This window comes from Pantherophis guttatus, chromosome 2 (assembly GCF_059756535.1).
Source record: "Pantherophis guttatus breed Tessera chromosome 2, ASM5975653v1, whole genome shotgun sequence".
Classification (NCBI taxonomy): domain Eukaryota; kingdom Metazoa; phylum Chordata; class Lepidosauria; order Squamata; family Colubridae; genus Pantherophis; species Pantherophis guttatus.
The window spans coordinates 214,250,982-214,274,221 of record NC_142064.1 but is presented as its reverse complement, the minus strand read 5'-3'; the positions used below and the strand labels follow the sequence as shown (position 1 = coordinate 214,274,221).

Sequence of the window (23,240 nt, the reverse complement as noted above, 5' to 3'; positions counted from 1 at the left end):
GTTGCTTAATGGAAACCCATTTTTCCTAAATTACCCAAGTGGTTATGTTATCTGTCAGTACATTAAAGTAGGCCAGGTTAGAGAACAGTTTCCCCAGTCCGACTATTTGCTACTAAGTGTGTTTACGAACAGGATGGTGACTCATAATTAGTTTTCAGTGCAACATCTATTATTTGTAAGGGAAGTGCCCATCAATTTAATTGGTAAAGGAATGCTCAGTAGCTGAGGTATATGAATTACAACAGCCTTTGCTCCTGGCAGTTCAACAATTTTTCTCAGGCTGCCGTGTCCAAAGAAATATTAAAACCAAATGGTAATTCAGAGCTAACTGGTCAGGATAGAAGAGAGGCAGGATATAAACATCTAAACAATCATATAGCAATAAAATATACTCAGGTCATTCAGAAAGTATCTTCCACGTAATCTGTATTTGGTATCCTTATGTCATAATTGTCATCATCATTGTTATCCTGATAAATTGTGATTATAGTGATTAAGACTTTATGATGTTTTTACACTATTGCATTTGCCTATTGAAAATGGTATTTTAAGACACAATACTAAAGAGTGCTCAAAATACCAAATTTTGATTTTTCAATCTAGACTTCAACATAAATAAATTAAATAAATGTACTGCCCAATGTGGAATCTGGATTCAAAAGAGGCAGAGGCAGTCAAAATCACATTATGAACCTCTGATGGATAATGGAAAAGACAAGGGAGTTCCAAAAAAGACATATTACCACCACAAATTGGTAACAAAAAAGGTTGTATTGGCCAACTTAGTTGCTTCTTGAAGAATTTGTATGTTGACCAGAGATAATAGTTAGAACAGAATATACAACTCTAAATGGTTCAAAATTGGGAGAGGACTTTGCCAAGGTTGTATACTGTCATTTTATTTATCTAATTTATATGCAAATTCTAGTATGAGAAATGCTGGTCTAGAATTAGAAACTGGAATTAGAATTGCCAGAACAAACATCAGCTATTTCAAGTATGTTCATTTTAACCACTGGAGGCAAGAAAGATTTTAAACTGTTTTCTTGAAGATGAAAGAAAATGCAAAAGTTGTTTGCTGCTCCACATTAAAAAAAAAAACAGCTAATATTACATTAGCAGACAATGCTTAGACATTTTGAGCACATAATGTGAATGCAAGAGTCCCTGGAGACCTTGATGTCTGGAAAAATTGAAGGGAAGAAGAAGAAAAGGCAGAGAGAAGATATGATACTATCATTAATGACAAGGCATAACCTTCCAAAATCGCGGAAAACTTATTGACAGACAGACCTAGCACTGATGTCAACAGATAATAAGGAATCAGAAACCAGTAAATTATAATATAGGCTTAACAGCTAGCTCAATATTTGTTCTTCTTCAAAGTATAAACACATAAACCAGTATAGAATATGATTCCTTGCTCAAAGCTAGTCAGGCACAGGCAGCTCTCTGTAAAACTGCACTATTTACTAAACTTGACAACTATCCAAACATAATGTTATGAAGCCGAACAGACTGATATTTAAGTGGGGGAAAGAACTGTATTTTGATATCTTCCAGTATTGATATTATACTGCTATAGATCTGTTTGCCAAATTATTGCAATGCAAAAACTTTAATATTAATGTTAAAAATTGGATCACATACTTGTAATCACATTCCAATCACCATGGTATAATTGTGAATTATAAAGAAATAGTCTTCTAATGTAGAAGAAAAGCAATACTTTTCTTTTTAAAAAAAGATTTTATTTTATTTATTTTTCACATTTTTGAACCTCCCATCCCGCTCTCAAAGAGGGATTGAGAGAAGATATTGCAGTCTCTCCGGGGAGCACAAACCAAAGTGAATTCATTTTAAAAGAGTCAGCAATAGAGTTGCTCCAATAAGAAATGGCTTGGCACCATAAACTACAAATATGAACCCTATAGTTGCATTCTTTGTTTAATGAATGGTTTCTAATATCTTTATAACCAAAAATATAGAAAGTTTCTGAGAAAAAAACAAACATTGAAGGCTTTCTATTAAAAACAGATGCTTTGATGAACTGTGTGTGTGTTTGTGTGTGTGTATGTTACACTTGGTGCAGTTTGTCTCCCAGTTGATGTCAGGGTAGTTAAAATCCCCCATTACTATTCTTTTAATAAGTTTTTTATTTTATTTTACATTTGCATATCAATGCGGCAACAGTGTGGCACCTGGGTGTCATACATTCTAATACGAATAAAACTAGTAAAATTAATCATAGTTATTACATTCAACCAACTTATATATTTCTAACAATAATACATATTTATATTAAGTTGTAGTTTATCGTTATTTAATTATTCCATATTTTTATATATTGATCTAATGCTACTCACCATATTATTTGATCATACATAATAATACCGCCATTCAATTTCTAAGCTTCCCTCTTGTTACTGCTTTTGTTTTAATATGTAAAGATGTATACACTGATATTCCCTCTTTCTCTTGTTTCTATCTCTATTCTAACTTTTAATCATGTCACCCTTTTATTAAAAGGTGTTTTCTTTCTATCCAAAATCTCTCATCCACTTTGGAGCTTTAAATCCTGTTCATTTTTAACTTACCTCCCATATTTCACTCTTTACATCTATTTGTATTAAGATACAATCATTCATTATTTCATTATCCAATGTTTCAAGACACAATTCTAATAACAATCCCAATATTATTTAGGCATACAAAATTATTCTAATCATATTCTTTACAATCATCAAATCTATATAATGCTGATAGCAATACACATGTTTATATTAAAGTATATTGTTTCATTATTTAATTGCTCAGTTTTCAATATATTATTGCAATGCCAGTCACAATATTATTAAAACATACTTAATAATACCATCATTCAATCTCTAGTTTTCCCATTTTATTGTTATTTTCTTCTCTTATTTCTACCTAACTTCTAATCATGCCACCATTCTAAAAGAGAAGGGAAAGAAAGAGAAAAAGAAAAGCAAATCAAAGAAAAAAGAGAAACCCTTTCCTTTCTAACTATCATCTCTTGCCCGCTTCAGTATTTTAGTTGTTATGCTTTTTTTGACTTGCCTCCCATATTCCTCTCTTGGATCTTTATCTCTGTCTGCATCTACTTCTTGACTATACAATTCAAGTATTTCTCCCCTCTTCCACTGCCTAGCTTCCAAAGTATCTGCCCAAACCCCTATCGCCCATTCAAAAGTATCTTCCTGCATCTTCAATTCTCTTTTCAACGCTCTTAAAATATTTTCCCTTGGTTTAATTAATCAATCACTGTTATTTTTATTATTATCTCCTCCTTGTCTTCTTTTGTTCACTGGTTCTTCGGTTCTATCTTTTCCTCCATTCCTTCTGTTGGCTCCTCTCTTTTCTGAGTGCCTAGATCTTTACTCATCATCCCACGTATAGTATTTTCCATTTTTTCATAATCTCCTTAAACCCTTTCTCCATTATATTCTTTGTGCTTTGGAAAATCAACGCCATCTCCTTCAAAGTTCCACTCATTTCTTCCTTCTTATTTTTTTTTTAATCCCACTTTTATACAGTAGTCCAAGAATCATTTATTCAGACCTAAAATTGCCCTTTAAGAGGTACACTGATCACAGTTCTTTGTATCCCATGGAAATCAATCAGTTCTGTTTAAATAGTCCCAGGAGTTATCAAAAGCCTCTTTATGTCCCCTTTACAGGTTCAATCTGCATAACATTCAGGCCTCACTTTAATTAAATAACTTCCTTGTTCTCATATTTGAGTCTCCAGTAGTCGTGGGGTAGTTAGATATAACCCAGTAGATCTTTTCACAATCCTTCATATAAGTATTTCCAGACTTGTATATTTTCCTTTCATCAGCAGGTGGCACGCTCAACTTAAATTTCAATGTTGCCACTAGTCACTCTGATTTTGATCGTAATTTTAATTGTAATTCAATAATTGAAACAGGATAAAATTTTTAAGTTAAAATTTCCAGCATTTTAAAATGCTTTCCCATTGCCACATCTTCCCAGTTTAAGGGTCCAATCTTCTGTATTTTAAAAAATTGATTCTTTTCTCTCTTTAGATCTTTTCCTTCCGGTCTGGTATTTTTCTCAGAATGCTTAATCGCCGCTTTAACAAGCAATTCTGACCAGATAGTTCTAAATTGTTCCTTGGGGTTAGGTTTTAAGTAAAAAGGAATCCTCTCCTCCAGTTCCAGTCACTGTTCACCTATTTCGCTACAGCACCAGTCTTAGTTGTTCCATGGTTGTCCCAGCTTTGTGACAGCCATTTTTAGGCTGCCTCTTCTCCTTGCCGTGGCTGAGAGGGAAAAAAGAACCCAGGTCAGACAGGAGAGATGTGACTCTCTGTGACCTCACAGGGCACCCCTTTTTGCTTCACTGCCCCTACAGGGCAGCGTTGGCTCTTTTCAAAGCCACCAGGGGGGAGAATTCAGCATGGGAGCATGAAGACCCGCTCCTCGTGTCAGATCTCGTCGCGACATCAACCAGAAGTCAAAAATTCTCCATTACTATTGTGGTGTGCCTCCTACATACCTTAATTAACTGACTAACAAAAAGTTTGTTTATTTCCTCTGGTTGGTTGGGTGGCCTACAGTATACATCTATGGCAATGTCATTTTCCCCCTTTTACATTGACCCAAATGCATTCCAGGCAGTTTTCATCATTGTTGTGCTCTATTTCTGTAGAGATGTAGTTATTTCTTATATATAGTGCAATTCCACCTCCTCTTTTATTTAGTCTATTTCTTTTAAATAATTTAAATCCCTCTAGCTGTACGTTCCATTTGTGGATTTCATCCCACCAAGTTTCCGTAATGGCAACAATATCATATCTGCCCTCATTTACTTGAATTTCTAATTCACCCTGTTTATTCCTCATACTCTGTACATTGGTGTATAGACATTTGAGTCCATTTTGACTGACCCTGTGTTTACTTTCTACATAACCTGTGTTGTCCCTACTGCCTTACCACCTGTTTGATTAGGGTTAGTATAGCACTTGCTATTAAATGCTTGTTTTTGCTTGACAGCAAGGTTGATAGTCTTACCTGCCTTAACATCTATGTTACATGCATTGTTAACCCTATTAATTTTAGATTGCTGGAGATAGAAATGTTCTGTATTAATTAATTTTCTGTCCTCACTGTTCAGTTTAAATGTTATCTAGAAAATCTGTGAATTTAATGCCAAGTAAAGTCCCTTTCTTTGATGGAGTTTAGAGTTTATTGGATTTCTATACCACCCTTCTCCCAGGGAACTCAGGGCGGTGTACAGCCACATTAAAACACATGAATTTATAACATTTAAAACCAATTAAAACAAATGTATACAATTTGGCCCTCAAATTAAAACACACATACGCCCACTTAAAATTCATATTAGGCCAGTCCAGCTTGCTGAAACAGGAAGGTCTTTAGGGCACGGCGAAAAGTACGCAGGTCGGGGCTAAGACGAAGCTCTAGGGGCAGCTCATTCCAAAGGGCTGGTGCCCCCACAGAGAAGGCTCTCCCCCTGGGTGTCACCAGTCGGCATTGTTTAGCCAACGGCATCCTGAGGAGCCCCTCTCTATGGGAGCGTATTGGCCAGTGGAAGGTTGTTGATGACAGAAGGCGGTCTCATATGTACCCCGGTCCTAAGCCATGGAGTGCTTTAAAGGTGGTGACCAAAACCTTGAATCGCACTCAGAAGACCAACAGGAGCCAGTGCAGCTCGTGCAGGAGGGGTGTTACATGGGCGTGCCAAGTCGCACCCATAACCACCTGCACAGCCGCATTCTGTACCAGCTGGAGCCTCCGAGTGCTCTTCAAGGGGAGCCCCATGTAGAGAGTGTTGCAGTAGTCCAGACGGGATGTGACGAGGGCATGAGTGACTGTGCACAGGGCATTCCGATCCAGAAAGGGACGCAACTGGTGCATCAGGCGAACCCAATAGAAAGCTCCCCTGGCTACGGCCATCATGTGCTCTTCCAAAGACAGCCGTGCATCCAGGAGAACACCCAAGTTGCGAGCCCTCTCTGTGGGGGCCAAGATCTCACCCCCAATAGTCAGCGATGGCGCCAGCTGACTATACCGGGACACCGGAAGCCACAGCCACTCAGTCTTGGAGGGGTTGAGTTTGAGCCTTTTTCTCCCCATCCAGATCCACACGGCCTCCAGGCACTGGGACATCACGTCAAGGGCATCATTGGGGTGGTTCGGAGTGGAGATGTACAGCTGAGTGTCATCAGCGTACTGATGGAATCTCACTCCGAAACCACGGATAATCTTGCCCAGCGGCTTTACATAAATGTTGAACAGAAGAGGCGAGAGGATTGACCCTTGCGGCACCCCACAAACAAGGCGCCTCGAGGTTGACCTCTGCCCCCCTGCCAACACAAACTGCGTGCGGTCAGAGAAGAAGGAGGAGAACCACCGCAACACGGTGCTGCCCATTCCTAACCCCTCCAATCGTCGCAGCATGATACCATGGTCAATGGTATCAAAAGCCGCTGAGAGATCTAATAGGACCAGGACAGAGGAACAACCCCTGTCCCGAGCCCTCCAGAGATCATCAACCAATGCAACCAATGCCATCTCCGTGCTATGCCCTGGCCTGAAGCCCAACTAGAACGGGTCTAGATAATCGGCTTCATCCAGGTACTGGGGCAGTTGTCGCGCTACCATACTCTCAACAACCTTTGGCACGAAGCGAAGGTTGTAGACTGGGCGATAATTCGCTAATGTAGCAAATGTAGGGAAGGCTTCTTGAGGAGAGGCCTCACCACCGCCTCTTTCAAAGAGGGGGGGAAGTAACCCTCACAAAGAAGCGTTAATAATCCCCTGGAGCCAGCCTCGTGTAACCTCCCGGGAGGCCAGCACCAACCAGGAGGGACACGGATCCAACAAACATGTGGCAGCACTAAGCCTCTCCAGAATCCTGTCCACGTCCTCGGGAGTCACAGGGTCAAATGGATGCAAATCATCTCTTTTGTACAGTTTTTCATTGGACCAGGTACAGATATTATGACTAATATAATCAAAGCCTTCCCTTTTACACCTTTCCTTTAGCCACACATTAAATTCTGCTATGCGCTGGCCTTTTCCTTTTTGTTCCTTATATACTGGTAAAACGTCTGAAAAGGTAAGCCTACAGCCTTTACTACTAAGTTCGTATCCCAAGCTCTGGAAATTGTTCTATGATTTCTGTGATGTTAACCACAGTGAACATTCTGTGAACATGTGGTGTTAACATGCTTCGATTTGCTTAAAGTTTGACTCTGGCCACATCCAAGTGAGTTGCCCAGTCTTGTGAGATTAGCTGAACTGAGTTCAGTTGTGTGGTGTCCAATGAAATTAAAAAAGTCCTCTAAACCAGGCATGTCCTACCCGCAGCTCATAGACTGCATATGGCCCTGGCCAGCTAGTAATGCGACCCCACAAGATCTCCACCTATCTCCAGTTGTTTCTGCTCAAGTAGAGTGGGTACGTTCCAGGTCCTCTCAATTAAATTTTGTCATGTTGTCAGGTCAAGGAAGTTTGCCTTCAGCCCCTACTAATTGGAATAACAACCCTCCCCCCTCCTACTCTGCTAGGGTTCAGAAAGCGCTTAAACCCTAGCTCTCTTCTCGGGCTTTGTTGGAGTGGACCTTCTGCTATGTTTTACTATTATTGTTGTTGTTTTCTTCTTTGGACAGTTAATTTTGTAACAGTTTAAATTGTATATATTATTTGATATGTTGTGAGCTGCCCAAAGTCTATGGCTATGATAAATCTGGATGATAATAATAATTAGACAACCCCTTGGGTCATTGTTTCAAAGGTATTGCCTCACCTAACCAAAGAAGCAGAATTACCACGGGCAAAAAAGTAGTGGTTCCAGGAGCAACATCTGGCTTCCCCATTGACTTTCCTTATAGGTAGCTGGCAGGGAGCATTGGAAATGACAATCATGTGACTGTAGCTGCATGGCAGCAGTCAAGCGGCCACAACATTGCCAAATTTCAATCCTGTAGGAGTCATGGGTCCCAGATTTTGGATACATTCGGTTATGTTAGTCCATTGTTTTTATTCCTGTTTTTATTCCTTGGATAAGCAGCCTTTATTTTGCTTGGAAAATCTTGCTATTGAGGCTGGATAGGGATAGAAACAAAATCAACCCAGTATCCTATGGGAATGAAATTGTGTACTTAGTGGTAGGAAGGAAAAATGTTTTTGTCTCCTAATCTAAACACTACTATAGGATAGCCTTTCCCAATCTTCTTACCCTGGAGAAACCCCTGAAATAATTTTCAAGTCTCAGGGAACGCCTACATAAATAGCAAAAAATATGGAAATTTCATAATACAATTCACTTCTAACCATGTTGTGTTTACAACATAAGCACAGAGGCAGGCCAGTAGCTGCGTTAGGGCATATAAAAATCCTCACTATTGCAAGCTCTAGCATTGTGCAGTACATACAGGTTTTTTTTTTTTAAAGTCTGTTTTCTTTTTCAGTCATGATTTTTCATTGGACCCGTAGCAATTCCAGTTGAGAAAGGCTCTTCTAGGAATTAATCAATGCTTCCCAACAAATCATCTTTTATAAATATAACAAATAAAATATAAAATAATAAAATAAACTTAAGCTGCTGGGGAACACTACATTAACAAAACTCCAGCTGTGGCTACCTTGACAGATAGGATTCCCTTAAATCTGTGGGATCCCAAGATGATATAAGCATTCATTCTGGGGGGAAAATTAAATGGTAAAATCACATAAATTTGTACCAGCTTTGGATCTTTGATGACCTTTTAAAAGTTCAGAACTTCTGTTCTAAAAAATGAATATCTGGAAAAGTCCAAAGGAAGTCTAGAAAGAAACATCTTAACCCTCAAGGTACGAATCGATGTTGAATGATTGTTCAAAGTTACAAATGCACCCCAAAGTGTATGTACAAGATGGGTTTGAAATTGCAACCAACGAGAGGCCTCTGCACTCATGTGACCTAGATTCAGTCACTCCTGAAGCAGATTTTAGTTCTCTGACTGCCCTTTGTCACCTGCAACTTCTTTTCCCCTGGTGCATATGTCCAATCAAGATCCAGGGACTTTGCAGCTGGATTTGATGTTTTTTCCCCTTTGCTTTAAGGACTGGTAGTAGTTGTCTTTGTAAGTAATTTAATTTTTTACTTTTCATGATAGTACTGCGATTGTTTGTAAATACTTGACAAACTGTTGTGCTTGTTTGTAATTACTTTGTAAACTACGATACTGGTTTGAAGTAATGTCGACTGGCGGCCCCTAGGGGGAGAGCCTTCTCTGTGGGGGCACCTATTGTCTGGAATGAGCTCCCCCCGGAGATACGGAGGATCCCGGATCTGCGCACCTTCCGCTGCACTGTGAAGACCTTTTTATTCCACCAGGCGGGCTTGGCCTAATCTTTTCCTTTTTTCTTAATATGTAAATTTTAATCTGTTTTTAAATAATTGGGGTGTTTTAATTTGTCTGGGCCAAAATTGTTTAATTCGATTTTATCTGGTTTTTAAATTTTTTGTATTTATGTATTTTATTGTTTGGCTGTTCACCGCCCTGAGTCCTTCGGGAGTAGGGCGGTATACAAATCGAATAAATAAAATAAAATAAAATAATAAAAATTTACCAAGTAAAGTTTTTTTCATTACAGTGTTTGTTTGCGTTTGCCTTCAAATTGCTTGCAGAAATACTATCCAGTGTCTGCAGAAAACATATTTAGCACTGTAAAGTTCCTTTGTATTCTGCTGTACTGGGGGGGTTTTTTGCATGTAATTTGAGATTGCTTGCAGAAAATTCCTTTGCATTCTATTGCACTGTGTTGGTTTGCTTTTGCTTTGAGGATTAGTGGATGCTACTGTAGATTGCTTGTAGAGCAGCTGATGGGCGAGTGGAACTGATTGCCTCCAGAGGCAGCGCTGCAAATTAATCCCCACCCCCACCCCCAATTTAAATCTGGGTATTTTTACTGCAGTCCAGAGGTGTAAGGTCATCTGTCCTTAAGAGAATAGTTGATTGGTAGACAAGCGATGTTCCTTCCAGAGGCACCATCCGAGGAGCCCTGCAAATTTTCCAGCCTCTTGGTTCATTTAATGATGGCAGAGATCGTTTAACGAATGGAAGCAAATAGCAAGGCCGATCTTCATTCCTTTAATGTCCTGGTTGATTCGTCTAATGAACATAGCTTTAAAAAATGTCATAAAAATGAGTCTGGTTCATTTTACAACAGTTTTGACTTATGATCCTAATGGGCAGGCTCCATTAGGGTCATACCTTGTGGACTACCTGTATCATGGAAACACTTCACTAGCAAGCTGTGGATGAATGTATTGTGTCCTGTTCCCTCTATCTGTAAGCAGTGGAAGAGACAGAACAAGAGCTATGACTCCAATAATGATATCCTGTTCTATCATTCCTTCATCCCACAGTTCTTTACTAGCACACCTTTGTCTGCATATATGGTGCTTGGTGGTGGTGACTACCCAGTTAGAAACTATGTGTATAGATGTTTTGGGTGAGTATTATGGTGCTAAACATAGGGGGGGAGAGGGGAGGGAGAGAGAGAGAGAGGGAGAATGAATTTTTATAGTAGCCACCTATGATTTTTTCCTCATTCTGAACTAACAGTTGTGTGAGATTTCTGAGCCTTGTAATCTTCCACTCTGTATTGCTTAGTATGTCATAGGATCAAAACATAAATAATTATTCATGAACTAAAAAAAAATCTTGATCAAACTTTGGGGGGGGGGTTCTCTAAAAAGAAATACACAGTTATCATTTAACCTTATATTTCTTTGTGGATTAATGTCAGCTTGACTGGTTTTGCTGTTACTCAGTTTACATGTACAGTAGTTTAACTGAATCAAGAGAATTTTTGTTCAGTTTTTCACTATTTCTGAGGTATATCCAGTTACTCTTGGCACCATCGTGAGATGGAATGACTTTTAAAAACTGAAGATAGTATCAAAATGAAATCTCTTATTTAAAAAGAGGTGATTAAGTTTACATTCCAATTGTGACACATTTTTCTACTGTGGCAAAGTAAACTTGCTACTTGATGCACATATATCAGGTATGAGATCAAAAGATTATGGGGCAGAGTTTGAAAACTGTTTTTCATCCACATGAGAACAGTTCTGAGCGATTCAACAACTCTCTGAACATATTCCTTGCACAGTAAACTTTTTATGCAGTGTAAAGTTCTTTAAATAAAAAGAAATCTTGAAGAGTCCAATTTGTGCAAAATCTTTTATGAACACTCATAACTGAACAAGCTTTTTGCACCAGTGAGCTTTCGGATATTCTATCCACACACTCTTCAGATGCAGTGTTTCCCACCCTAAATGCATATAAGCGGTTCCTAGCCACACTCACCAGAAGAGGCCTATGATAAATCACCACAGCCAACTCGCCATGGCCAACTTGCCGTGGGACGATTCGCCATGGCCCACTCTCTGCAGGACAACTCACTGCCAAATAAAGGTTACACTAATATCAAAGAAATGGTGGAATAGTATAATTAAAGAATGTATGCAAAAGGAGGGACAAAATGAAATGTGAATGACAAAAATTAAAATATATTTTTTTATTTATAAATAATTAAATTGAATTGTTAAATTGTCCTATGGTGAGTTGTCCCATTCCGCACCAGAAATGTTGGTTATAACTTGCATCATCCCTAACATATATATTGTTTTGCATGCAAATGTATTTTCTGTATCGTTGGTATCAAATTAATTCTAGGCATATCTGTATGTTTTTGCCAGCTAGTCATTCTTTCATACAGTTCAGCTCCCTGAATTAGCATCCTAATTTTCACTCTTTCCAGTCATGTTGATGGGGATTTAATTTGATTCATGTATGGACTCATATGAGTAATTGTTTATCTTAGAAAAAAGTGATTTTGATTGAAAATTCATCGTAACTGCAGACAAAAAGTTTGCATTCAAAGCTTTGCGGCTGGTCTTTTTTCTCCAATCTGTATTTTAAAGGAAGCTAATAATTTTCCTCTATCTTGAATTGAACAATTCTTTACTTTACTTCCAATATTTTTATTTATTTGTTTATTTAGCATATGGCATATTGTGCATGGACTAGCAATATATTTATTTATATAATTTCATTTCTATGCCACCCATATCACCAATACAGTGACTATAGGTGGCTTACAATGCAATAAAAAGTAAAAAAAAGTACTAAACACAATTAAAAATTAGAAATATTAAATATCTCAAAAATTGATCCAGATGTTTTCCATCAATTGGTGTTCAATCATATCCAAAACATTCAGAATTTCTATTCAGTGACACAATCTCAATATAATGGACAACTAGAATTTGTTTATTTTCCTTTATTGAAAACCTGACAACCACATTAGACATGAGACAGAAAGTTGCTTGCCCAAATGTGGAAACAAATTTAATAAACAAACAATATCATTAGATAACAGTGGAGAGATTCAACTACTAGTGTTTAGTTCTTCATTGGGATATTGAAACACACTTTCTAATTGAAATTAGTTAATGTTAAATCACTTTTCTCTTGTTTGATTAAGTCTTTGGTTTCCATTTAAGACCCAAAGATAAGTGACATACTTACTTCACTATTTTAAGTGAAATTAAGGTTTGGTATTATTATAGTAATATACAGGAAGGCCTGGAGGAACATTATCCATGGGGTCTCGATGGGTCGGACACAACTTCACAACTAACAACAAATTATTTTTTTAAGGAAAGAAAACATGTTACCTCATACAGCATTACCAGACAACATACGATCACAGTTGTTGTACTTTAATTTGGAAAATATTTTTGTGGATGAAAGTAAAATTCCAGATGGCTTTTAAAAACTGCTGTGTATCAGTCCTTTGGGAATGAAAGGAAGTTAATGTACCAGACCAAAATATTCTTAACTGTTTCAGTAATTTTCATTTCAATACTATATAATATACTATTCGAAGGAGAACATTAATAGCATTATTAAATATAAAGCTAATAGGACACAAACAATTTTCATCAAATTTTAAGCACTACCTTTTCTCCCAAGTAAAATTGCCTGAAACTGTTTACATAGACATTTATGATACACAATGTCATAAATATAATTTATGATAGATACAGTCCTTGATTTGCAACCACAATTGAGTCCAAAATTTTTGTTGCTAAGCGAGACATTTGTTAAATGAATTTTGCCCCATTTGACAACCTTTCTTACCACAGTTGTTAAGTGAATCCCTACAGTTGTTAAGTTAGTAACATAGTTGTTAAGTAAATCTGGCTTTTTAAAAAAAAAAAAAAAACTCATTTTTTAACATACCAGTTTGGGATTTCCTAGTGGTCTCCCACCCAAAATCAGATCCAACCCTACTTAAAGATCCAAAGACACACATAAAAGGGATACTATTTTGCCATATGTAACATTCATTCTTAGGTTGTGTCAGCAAGACTGTATTTTCTCTCTCTTTTTTTTTTTTTTTTTTTTTGACCCCAGAAAATGAGATGTTACAGCTCTTGTAATCTGAAGCATGGGTCGTTTTCACTTAGGCACCTCCCTTGTTTCTCATCCGAATTAAGTGCAAGTTTTATACAGTCTAGTTCTGTCTATTTTATGCTCCAGACCCTGTGTTTGGGTTTTAACTATATTTTAAATATTTCAAAGCCATTTTTACTGTAGCAGAGTCATGAACCCACTTTACCAAGAGTTAAATACCCAATGAGCCTTAGAAACCTGCATGAATTGTCTGTGTTGATGTATAATAAAAAATATTCTCTAACATAACACACTGGGGGTGGGTTGTTTTATGAGTTGCTTGGTGAGTGAGAGGGTGGTGGCCAGTGGTGGGTTTCAATTTTTTTTACTACCCGTTCTGTGGGTGTGGCTTGGTGGGCATGGGATGGCTTGGTGGGCGTGGCAGGGGAAGGATACTGTAAAATCTGCATTCCCACCCCACTCCAGGGGAAGGTTACTGCAAAATCCCCATTTCCTCCCAGTCAGCTGGGACTCGGGAGGCAGAGAATAGATGGGGCGGCCAGTCAGAGTGGTATTTACCGGTTCTCCGAACTACTAAAAATTTCTGCTACCGGTTCTCCAGAACTGGTCAGAACCTGCTCAAATTTCTGGTGGTTGCTAAATTTCATATATATATAAATAAATACATAAATTGATCCAAGTGTTCCTTATATTTTCACAATAGATGCTGTTCCACCCATTATACATTTCTTTGGAAGGACAATAGAAATGGTTACTTTTTCTAAGACTAACAAATTATCTGGAGCCAGCTATAATTTTATCTCAAATCCATTGTGGTGAAATGATACTACTGAAAGAAGAACATGTGGGATTGAATGTGTTTATATGTGTGTGTGATTAATGTAGAAGTCTTTCTTCCACAAAATGTGGGCAAGATTGAAGGAATCTGGAACCAGTTTAATTACAATGAAAATTAGTCTGTTCCCTCTCTTATAATTTCTATTCTTCTTATACATATATTTACCCTTAAGCCACATAATTGTACTGTTCTTATTGTTCCTGGGCTTCCAGTTGTGGTGAACTATCCTGTCTGTTACTGGCATACCGTGAGGTCTGCTTATGCTTAAAGTATTATTTTATGAACTTTGTAGAGTCTCCCCGTGAATCATTTTCTGGCATTGCTGTGTTTTCTGCATTTATTAATTTAGAAAACCTTATAACTCTTACGATAGACTCTGAAATCACACCACACTTGCAATTTTTTGTACACTTCAATGTGCACAAGAATATTGGACTATCTTGAAGAGGTTTTGAGATGAGAAAAGAAGACTTTTTCAATGGAAACAGTTTCCATTAATGGAAATACACATTTGGTATCATGTCTTTTTTTTCTGTCCTCCCAAATTTCTTCTTGAAGATTAAGTATTCTATTCTATTCTATTCTATTCTATTCTATTCTATTCTATTCTATTCTATTCTATTCTATTCTATTCTATTCTATTCTATTCTATTTTCTTCTGTAGTACCCAAATACAAATACTCCTGAACAGTGGTGGGATTCAAAGTTTTCCACTACCGGTTCTGTGGGCGTGGCTTGGTGTGGCGGAACCTTGCACGCCTCAACTGACATTGAGTTGATCACACCCACTCAGTCGCATGACCCACCAAGCCACGCCAACAGAATCCACTAGGAAAAATATTTGAACTTACAGCTATTGCAGCCTTTCTACCAGGAGTGAAATGCTCCCGGATCGCCCGGTCCGGTAGCGATCTTGGCCGTTGGTTCAACGATCCGGTAGCAATGGCAGAGCAAAGGTTTTGCGCATGCCCAGAAGGTCTGCACATGCATGTGATGCACGCGCGGCACATGCACTTCCAAATCAGTAAGGAAGGTAAGTAGATTTCACCCCTACTTTCTACCTATTTACTGCCCAGGATCTGAGGTAGCTAAACTCAGAATCTGTCAAAGGCCTCCTCCCATGCCGCCAGCCCTCCCTTCGCCTTGCATCACCCTGTTTCCTGTCCTTCAGAGGCCCCGGCCCTTATTCAATCTACCCGCTTCCTCCCCCACGACCGCGTCTTTCTTTGTCCTTACCTTACCTTCCTCCGGTGGCTGGCTGCCAGGGAAGGCAAGCCAGGGCTGAGCCATCACTGCTGGGCTCCCCACCAGCCTGCATTTGTTCACCCACCCCCCTTGGGGCGAGATGTCTGCAGCCGCTGCGTCTTTTTTTCAGTGTGAGAAGCCTACAGTTGCCACCTCTTAGCCAGACGCAACTGAGCCAGCAGCAACGGTTGGCTGCAGGCTTCTTGCACCGAAAACTACCGGCCTCCACTTCTCTGATTAAATGAAAAAAAAAACAATTAAGGAAAAAGGCTGTATTGCCATATTTTCCTAACTATAATACTGCTATATTTCTACTAACATATAGAAATCACACATTAGAAAAGAATATTTGTAGCTCAGGGTCGAACTGTGGATTCCTTGGTGCTCTCTGAGCTTGATTGTTTTCTTGTGGATGTTTCCTTTGCATTCCCTTCTAACACTGATGATGTTATCTAGTTTGATAAATAAATCTCTGCAAGAAAGTAACCAAACTCAGAGAGAACCAGGAGCCCCATAAATCACACACTGTTCCTCTGAATTTAAATTGGGAAATTATACTTTTTAGTTTTGTTTACATTTGTAACTTGTTTTTTGCTGTGTTCTTTTAACGTTTTCTTTGTTGTTCCTGATTTTACTTGACCAAAACAGTTTTTTCTCCTTGCTTAACAATGCTGCCTACTCTTTTTATTATTCAATTTGTATACCGCCCTTCTCCGAGTGGATTCAGGGCGGTGCACAGCCAGAACTAAAACACATACCAATACAAAATTTAAAATTATTAAAAAGAATTACATACTTTGGCCCAAATTTAAAACAATTCAAATTAGAGCCCATTAACAAATTAAAAGCTAAAAAACTAAAAAAAAAGGGGGGGGGGGGTTTCACGCCAGCCCTGCTTGATGGAAAAGAAAAGTTTTCAGGGCACAGCGAAAGACCTGGAGATCCGATATCCTTCGTATCTCCGGGGGCAAATCGTTCCAGAGGGCAGGAGCTGCCACAGAGAAGGCCCTCCCCCTTCCCCTGTGGCAGGAGCTGCCACAGAGAAGGCTGACATTGCCTGGCTGACGGCACCCTGAGGAGGCCCTCTCTGTGGGAACTCTTCTATTCTTAAATGGGTTATTTAGTATATATGTAGTATTTTGTGTAGATACCTCCATTGATTTTTTTCTTCTGCAAAACCACTTCTGTTTGTACCAATTTTTCTCTATGTTCACCAACTAATTTCCTGGAACCTTATTTTTCAATTACTCATTCTTCACCCTAATTGGACACTGCCCATTCCTTGCTTAATATTAATAGCAACAGAATTAACAACATTAATTTTAGTGAAAGAATCTCAGATTCATTTAAGTCATGGAGAAAAAGGCCATGTGTGTGAAAAAGGCCATTTAGGATGTGCTTTACACATAGGATGCACATCCTAAATGAATGTGCCTTATAATAGCTAGTCTTGAAACCAACCAGAGACTTGCCAATTTACACATAATCCTAATAATTGTTACAATGGTAACCATTGTTAAGAAATGTACAACAAAATAATACAAAAAGGTACAATAAGATCTTATTTAAATATATTTGGAACAGTAAAAAGGCCAGAAAGTGGGCATTTAGAAGACAAAAGAATGAAAAGGAGCATTAAAGAAGTTATGAATTCTTTGCATCTGCCTTTAATACAGAAGATATAGAACATATAGTTATGGAAGGAATCAGAACAATGGAAGCAAATAAAGATAGAGAGAAAATATATTTTAGGACATTTTGAAAGACTGCAGCATAATAAAACACAGAGCCCCTGTGGCACCCACCTATATATTTTTAACTCAAAAATAAAATTGCTGACCTCTTAGTAAAAACTAGTAATTTGTTGCGTTGATCAGACTAATCATCTTTGCAAGATATCAGAAATTTCTGACTGATATAAACTGTTTTTGCATTAACCCCACATTCTTGTGCTGGTTTCTCTCAGCTAATTTGATAAAATGGCCCATGGCTGTAGATCCACGCATCATTGCATTGCTCTTATTTCTCTACAGAATGGAAGACAAATCTAGCACAATTCTTGGGTTTATTATCTTGTAATGTATTTTTAGCAGCATGTTGTTAGCGTTAGCATTGCTTTTAATTCACCTTTAGGTTTTACTCCCTAGCACAGTACTTCAATATATAATATAGTTTGAGAAAACAATTGAAAGAAAATGCTTCTCTGAGGTAAATACTATGCTGTTTGAGCTTCAAGAATTATATTATAGCATTGTGTCCATAAGTTTAAACAATGTTATGAAAATAATATATTTTACATTTCAAAATTAGTATGTTTCTGAAGTAGTAAGGCATCTGTTTATGCTGGAAAGGGTAAGATGTATTTCAGCTTGCTATGAATCATGTCTTGATTTCATCAATGAAGAAGGCAGTCTTTAATTCTTACTAATTTAGGCAGGACAGGTGGACTTGTAATTTTACAGGCACTAGTTTAAGCTTGCAAACAGTGTTCCTTTGTTCATGTGAAATAAACATATGGATTGATGTACTCCTGAAAAGAAACTCAACTGTGCAATTTTCTGTCTGAATGCAGATGATTCAGATGTATGGAGAAAAAAGAAAGAAGTTCAAAACTTTTGATGTCAAAACAGGGTGTTTCTCATTGCCTTCAGTCATAAATGCTTTCAAAATGAATGTACTCTGTTTGTTTGCATTTCTATCTTATTTCTCTTGGTCTGAAACCTAGATATTTTAAATGGGGTTAGGAGGAGTTGGAAGTGATTTATATAGGCTTATAAAATAGCAGTAAGGAAACAATCTTATCAGAGTCATCTGTGGAAGAAAAAGGAAGTGGATTGCATTCCTGAGAACTGGCTCAGTTCTAACGCTCATATTGTTTTCTTACAACACCTTTAGTGTTAGTTTGGCTTTTCAAAAGATATCTGTTTACATGAAGGCAGGTTCTAACAAAAAAACGAGGTCCTGAAATAATTACTTTACTGAAACATTTTAAAGATGATGTGATTGTATTTTCTTACATGTGATATTCAAAAGTGCAATGACATTCATCTAGTTAGATACTGCCTTCGAAACCACCATTTCTTTAATAATAAGAAAAATTCTACCAGCACTGTAAAGGTTCTCCAAGGCATATTTCTGTTCTTTCTGACAAAATGATTTTATAATTTATAACAATTTATAATTATAAATTTTATAATTTATAAGTCAGATTATGCTCAAAATACAAGCGTCTGAAAGTCTGAATGTTTTGTATCCTATATTCTGAGTAATTAGCAGCCACCAAGTATGTATTGAATCGGTATTGGAATATTATAAAATGTGTTAGGTAAAGGGTACATATGTGCTAGTCGTTCTCGACTCTAGGGGGTGATGCTCGTCTCCATTTCAAAGCCGAAGAACCAGCGCTGTCCGAAAATGTTTCTGTGGTCATATGGCCGGCATGACTAAACACCAAAGGCGCACGGAACAGTTACCTTCCCACCAAAGTTAGTCCCTATTTTTCTACTTGCATTTATTACATGCTTTCGGACTGCTAGGTTGGCAGAAACTAGGACAAGTAATGGGAGTTCACCCAGTTATGCGGCACTAGGGATGCGAACCCTAGTGCCGCATAACAATCGACAAGCTCAGCATCTTAGCAACTGATCCACTGCATCCCTTAAAATGTGTTAATTGTACAGAAATGATGCTGTAGATTTCAATTCATATGCTTATCTTTGAAATAAACAATATTAAGTGAAAACATTGACAGGTATAACTGTATGTAAAAAATAATTACTAAACTCCAAATCTACTGAACTTTACACCACAGCTGTTTCCTGAAGCAAAGCTGGATGTATGTGTTTTTTAGATTGCACCCCAGTTGGTGGTTTGCATCTGGTTGTTTATTTTAAAGTCATACTGGCCTATTTGGCTCAATGTTGCATTTTTCTTTTGCAATCCCGTAAAACTAAAAATATTTCTTTTTAGTGACAAAATTAGTTTTAACTAATTAAAACTAATTCATTTATGAATGCAAAAAAGGAGAGATTGATAGATAGAGCTTGACTGATAACCAGTCACATAGTGTCCACTCAACATTACCTTGGATCCAAAAAAGGTACATGGATTCAAAAAATTCCAATGGCTGCCCACATCCTCCCTGTAGTTATATGGTTGCATTTTGGGTGTTTGACACCTGGCCTACACTAACGGCCCTTTGTCTCATCCTGCAAGTCACATGACCATGACTTATGACATTTTTGGTTGGCAATCTCCATTTACTTATGATTTCTGGGTTCACTTAACAACGGCAATTTTTGCTTAATGATATGGATTCATTTAATGACCATGGTAATTCTCTTAATGACTGCCACAAAAGAATGTCCTAAAATTGAATCAGTCATATAATGACCTGTTTTATAACTGACACGTCATACAACTGCAATTCCAGCTCAGTTATAGTGGTAACTCAAAGACTACCTCTAGATCTTTCAATAAGGCTCACATCTTTTCTATTACATATAGTTATTGGAAAGGTTGAGAAAGTCTTGGCCCTTCCTGACTTCAGTTTCTAGACTACAGACATATCTCTCTCTATGAGGCAGGGGCATCTGCCAATGAAGGGACAACACAAAAGCAAGTTGACAATTGTAACTGCATAGTTGAAGCTTTACCCATTATTATGCGTGACATAGTGTTACGATGCATATTAAAAGATAGGGCTTTGGTGATAGATGCCATTTAGGCTTTTCTGACCCTTCCTGTGGACATCACTGCTATAGGCTGTTAAGCTAACCTATGACTAACGCTGAGTTTCAAAGCTGAGGAAAAAGCACTCAGCGCACTGTGTTCCAGAAGGCCTTCTCTTCATTGCCACTAAAGAGGCTCAATCTATTTCTTTTTCTAGCCTGTAACAGTGTTGAAGGTGATGGTAGAGATTCTGCATTAATATTTTCCATATGCTGTATAGTAAATAATATCTGAGTCTATTTTATGTGAAATTGCTGACTATGCTAATTGCATGTCAGCTACGACATCCATATTTTTTAATTTACATTCTTTGTTCAGCTGACTTTCATTTAAAAACCTTTGAGGTTTAAGACTTAGCCCATCACTTTTTCCAACAACAAAACACACAGACATTTCAGTTCTGCTGTTTCTTTCCTCCTCTCCGTTGCTGATTCAGTAGCTCCATTTGTCGGGACATGTGAAACAGAAAATTGTGGTATAGAGTTTATGTAGTCAAATATCAAACATCTTTGCTTTGCTTCTAATCTGTAACGCAGGGGCTCAAACCCGTGGCCTCCAGATGTGTTAAACGTCAACACTCATAATTCCTATAACATGAGAATTTAAGTCCAGCAAGTTAAGAAACATGTTTCTAATTAGGAGGGTAGAAGTATTTGCACCGCCAATAATGCATAGCAACCTCAATAGTTGCAGTAAGTAGTCATTACTTGAGGTGCCCATTAGGCTTCTCACCTTTTTAGAATGGTCATTGTAGGCATTCATCACTTATCCCCACTTAGAGAGAGTTCTTGTGGATCAATTAGTTATTTTTCTATGCTTGAGAAATACATGAACCAAGCAAACTTTCTACCAGACACAGTACAGAACTGGGAATTTGAGAAAAGTAAACCTACTGGGAATAACGGGACAAAATGGATCTTAGCCTGTGTTCAGTTGTGAAGAGACAAACAGAACTTGGCGGCTCAGCTTTATTACCCATACCAGTTATCTTGACTGCTATGAAAGTTTTATTTCTATGGGCAGTTTCCTTTTTACGTTTTATAAAATGGAATATAAATTGAATATGGTTAGAATATTAGTAGTTGCAACCATAAGCTTTTCAATGTTTTTCTTTGACCTGTATGAGATTAATAAGGTTGCAAACTTTCCAATATCACCACCCTTGTGAATTATCTTGCTTAACTTTGGCACCTGACTATTATGATATTAACCTTTGTTGCACTGGTTTATTGGGAACTGTTTGCATGTTGTAGTCTACAAGTTGCAAACCTATACATCTGGAAATTAAACAAAATATTTAAAACTCTAGGCTATGCAATTAGTATTTCATTAGCTCATTAACTACGTCCCAAAACATAATTTACATTATATAAACTGCATGAAGAAAAAAAGACGTAAGCAAGAAAAAATGTTTTGGATGACAAGAAGAAACCAAAATGGATGTATATTTGTTCCCAGCAAGCTTATTTTGGCATGTATCGTGGGTGACTGCTTATGTGAGGTTTGGCAAAAACCAAGACATGGCAATGTTTCTAAAATCTGAGGAATATCTATTTAAACTTTTAGCTTTCTACAGGTTCTGGAAAAATAATGAATTCTCCATTGTGGGTGGAGACAGCAGCCAGGATGGGTGTGGTCATCTGTTAGGCCGATAGACTGAGCCCATCAAATTTGCTAAGTCCCGCCCTTGTTACCGGGCAAACCCAGCTTTTGGCTCAGTCTGTCAGCCTAGACAGGCGTGTGGGACTGATCCTCTTGATCATTTCTTTCCTTCCTGGCTGCTTTCTTGCCTTTCTGACAGGAGATTTCGATTACGTTTATTGGTTTGACTCGGATTGTGACTTGGACTTCTTTGGATTACGATTACAACACTTCAGTAAGCTGAGGGGCAGGTCTTTTCCCCCATTCCCCGGTTGCTGGCCTTACCGGTTGCTGGGGGGGGGGGGAATTTTTCCTTGCCTTTTTGTCTTAATTGGGGGAATCCCTGGGACCTCCGTGGAGTGTCCGCGCTCCCTTTACACCCACGACTGGCCGTTTCGGGTCTCCAGAGCCTTCCAGACGTTTGCGGAGCTTCGCGCCCCCTCCCGATTCTCCCGGCGGCCATTTTGAATTTCAAAGTGACCCGTTTTTTTCTCTTTGCCGTTTGGACTTGGTCGGCAGCCTCTGTTGCTTTCTGGCGGAGTAAAACGCTCCCTACCGCATTGAGGGAAGCGGCAAGACCCTTCCCTTTGACCACCGGCCACCCTGATTACTGGAGCTTGCCCTGGGCTTTATTTCGCCGCGCAAGAGAGCTGGTGGGGCCCAGCGGCTTGACGCCATTCCCTCCTGAGTCGTTGGTGCGGCGGAGGCCCTTTCTGGCGCGAAAAGCCTAATCAGCAGTTCAAAGAGGCTGCGCGCCCTTCCTGTTACATGGGCATTTATTCTTAATTAAATTTATTTCACCTGGCCTTACTTTGTGAGTAACATTCTGGTGGAGCTTCGCGCCCCCCCCTCACCTCCCCCTTCTTGCTGGCCATTTATTGCCTGAGTTAAGGTGCGCTTTACAGTGGGGCTTTCGCGCCCCCCCCCTTCCTGCCCTTTGGCTCTTTTTACGAGCTATTATAGAGGCTTCCTGCGCGCCCCTATTACATCCAGGGCATTCTAACTCATTGCACGTGGAGTTTTTTTTCTACGCTCCCAAGAGTTATATTCTGGAGATAATCCATATACATTCATTATCTGCGGTCCTCCTAATTGAGGCGTAAGACCAGGCGTGGGTCAGTTTTTCCTGTGCACAGTCCTTGGCACTATCTGGCTGTTTGTGACATCATGCCTAAAGCTTCCCACAAATCCAAGCATGGTCGCAAAGCGGGGAGTTCCGATTCTCACCATCATCGTGGGGGCTCCCCTACGACCAAGGGCATCACCTCTGGATCTTCTTCCAGGCGGGACCCTCCTGACC

General features: G+C 38.6%; 1 protein-coding gene across 2 annotated transcripts in view; it reads left to right on the top strand.

The window, feature by feature from the left end:
* CENPP (centromere protein P) overlaps positions 1-23,240 on the top strand; it is a 155,363-nt gene that overhangs the window by 119,103 nt on the left and 13,020 nt on the right. The window lies entirely within an intron of this gene.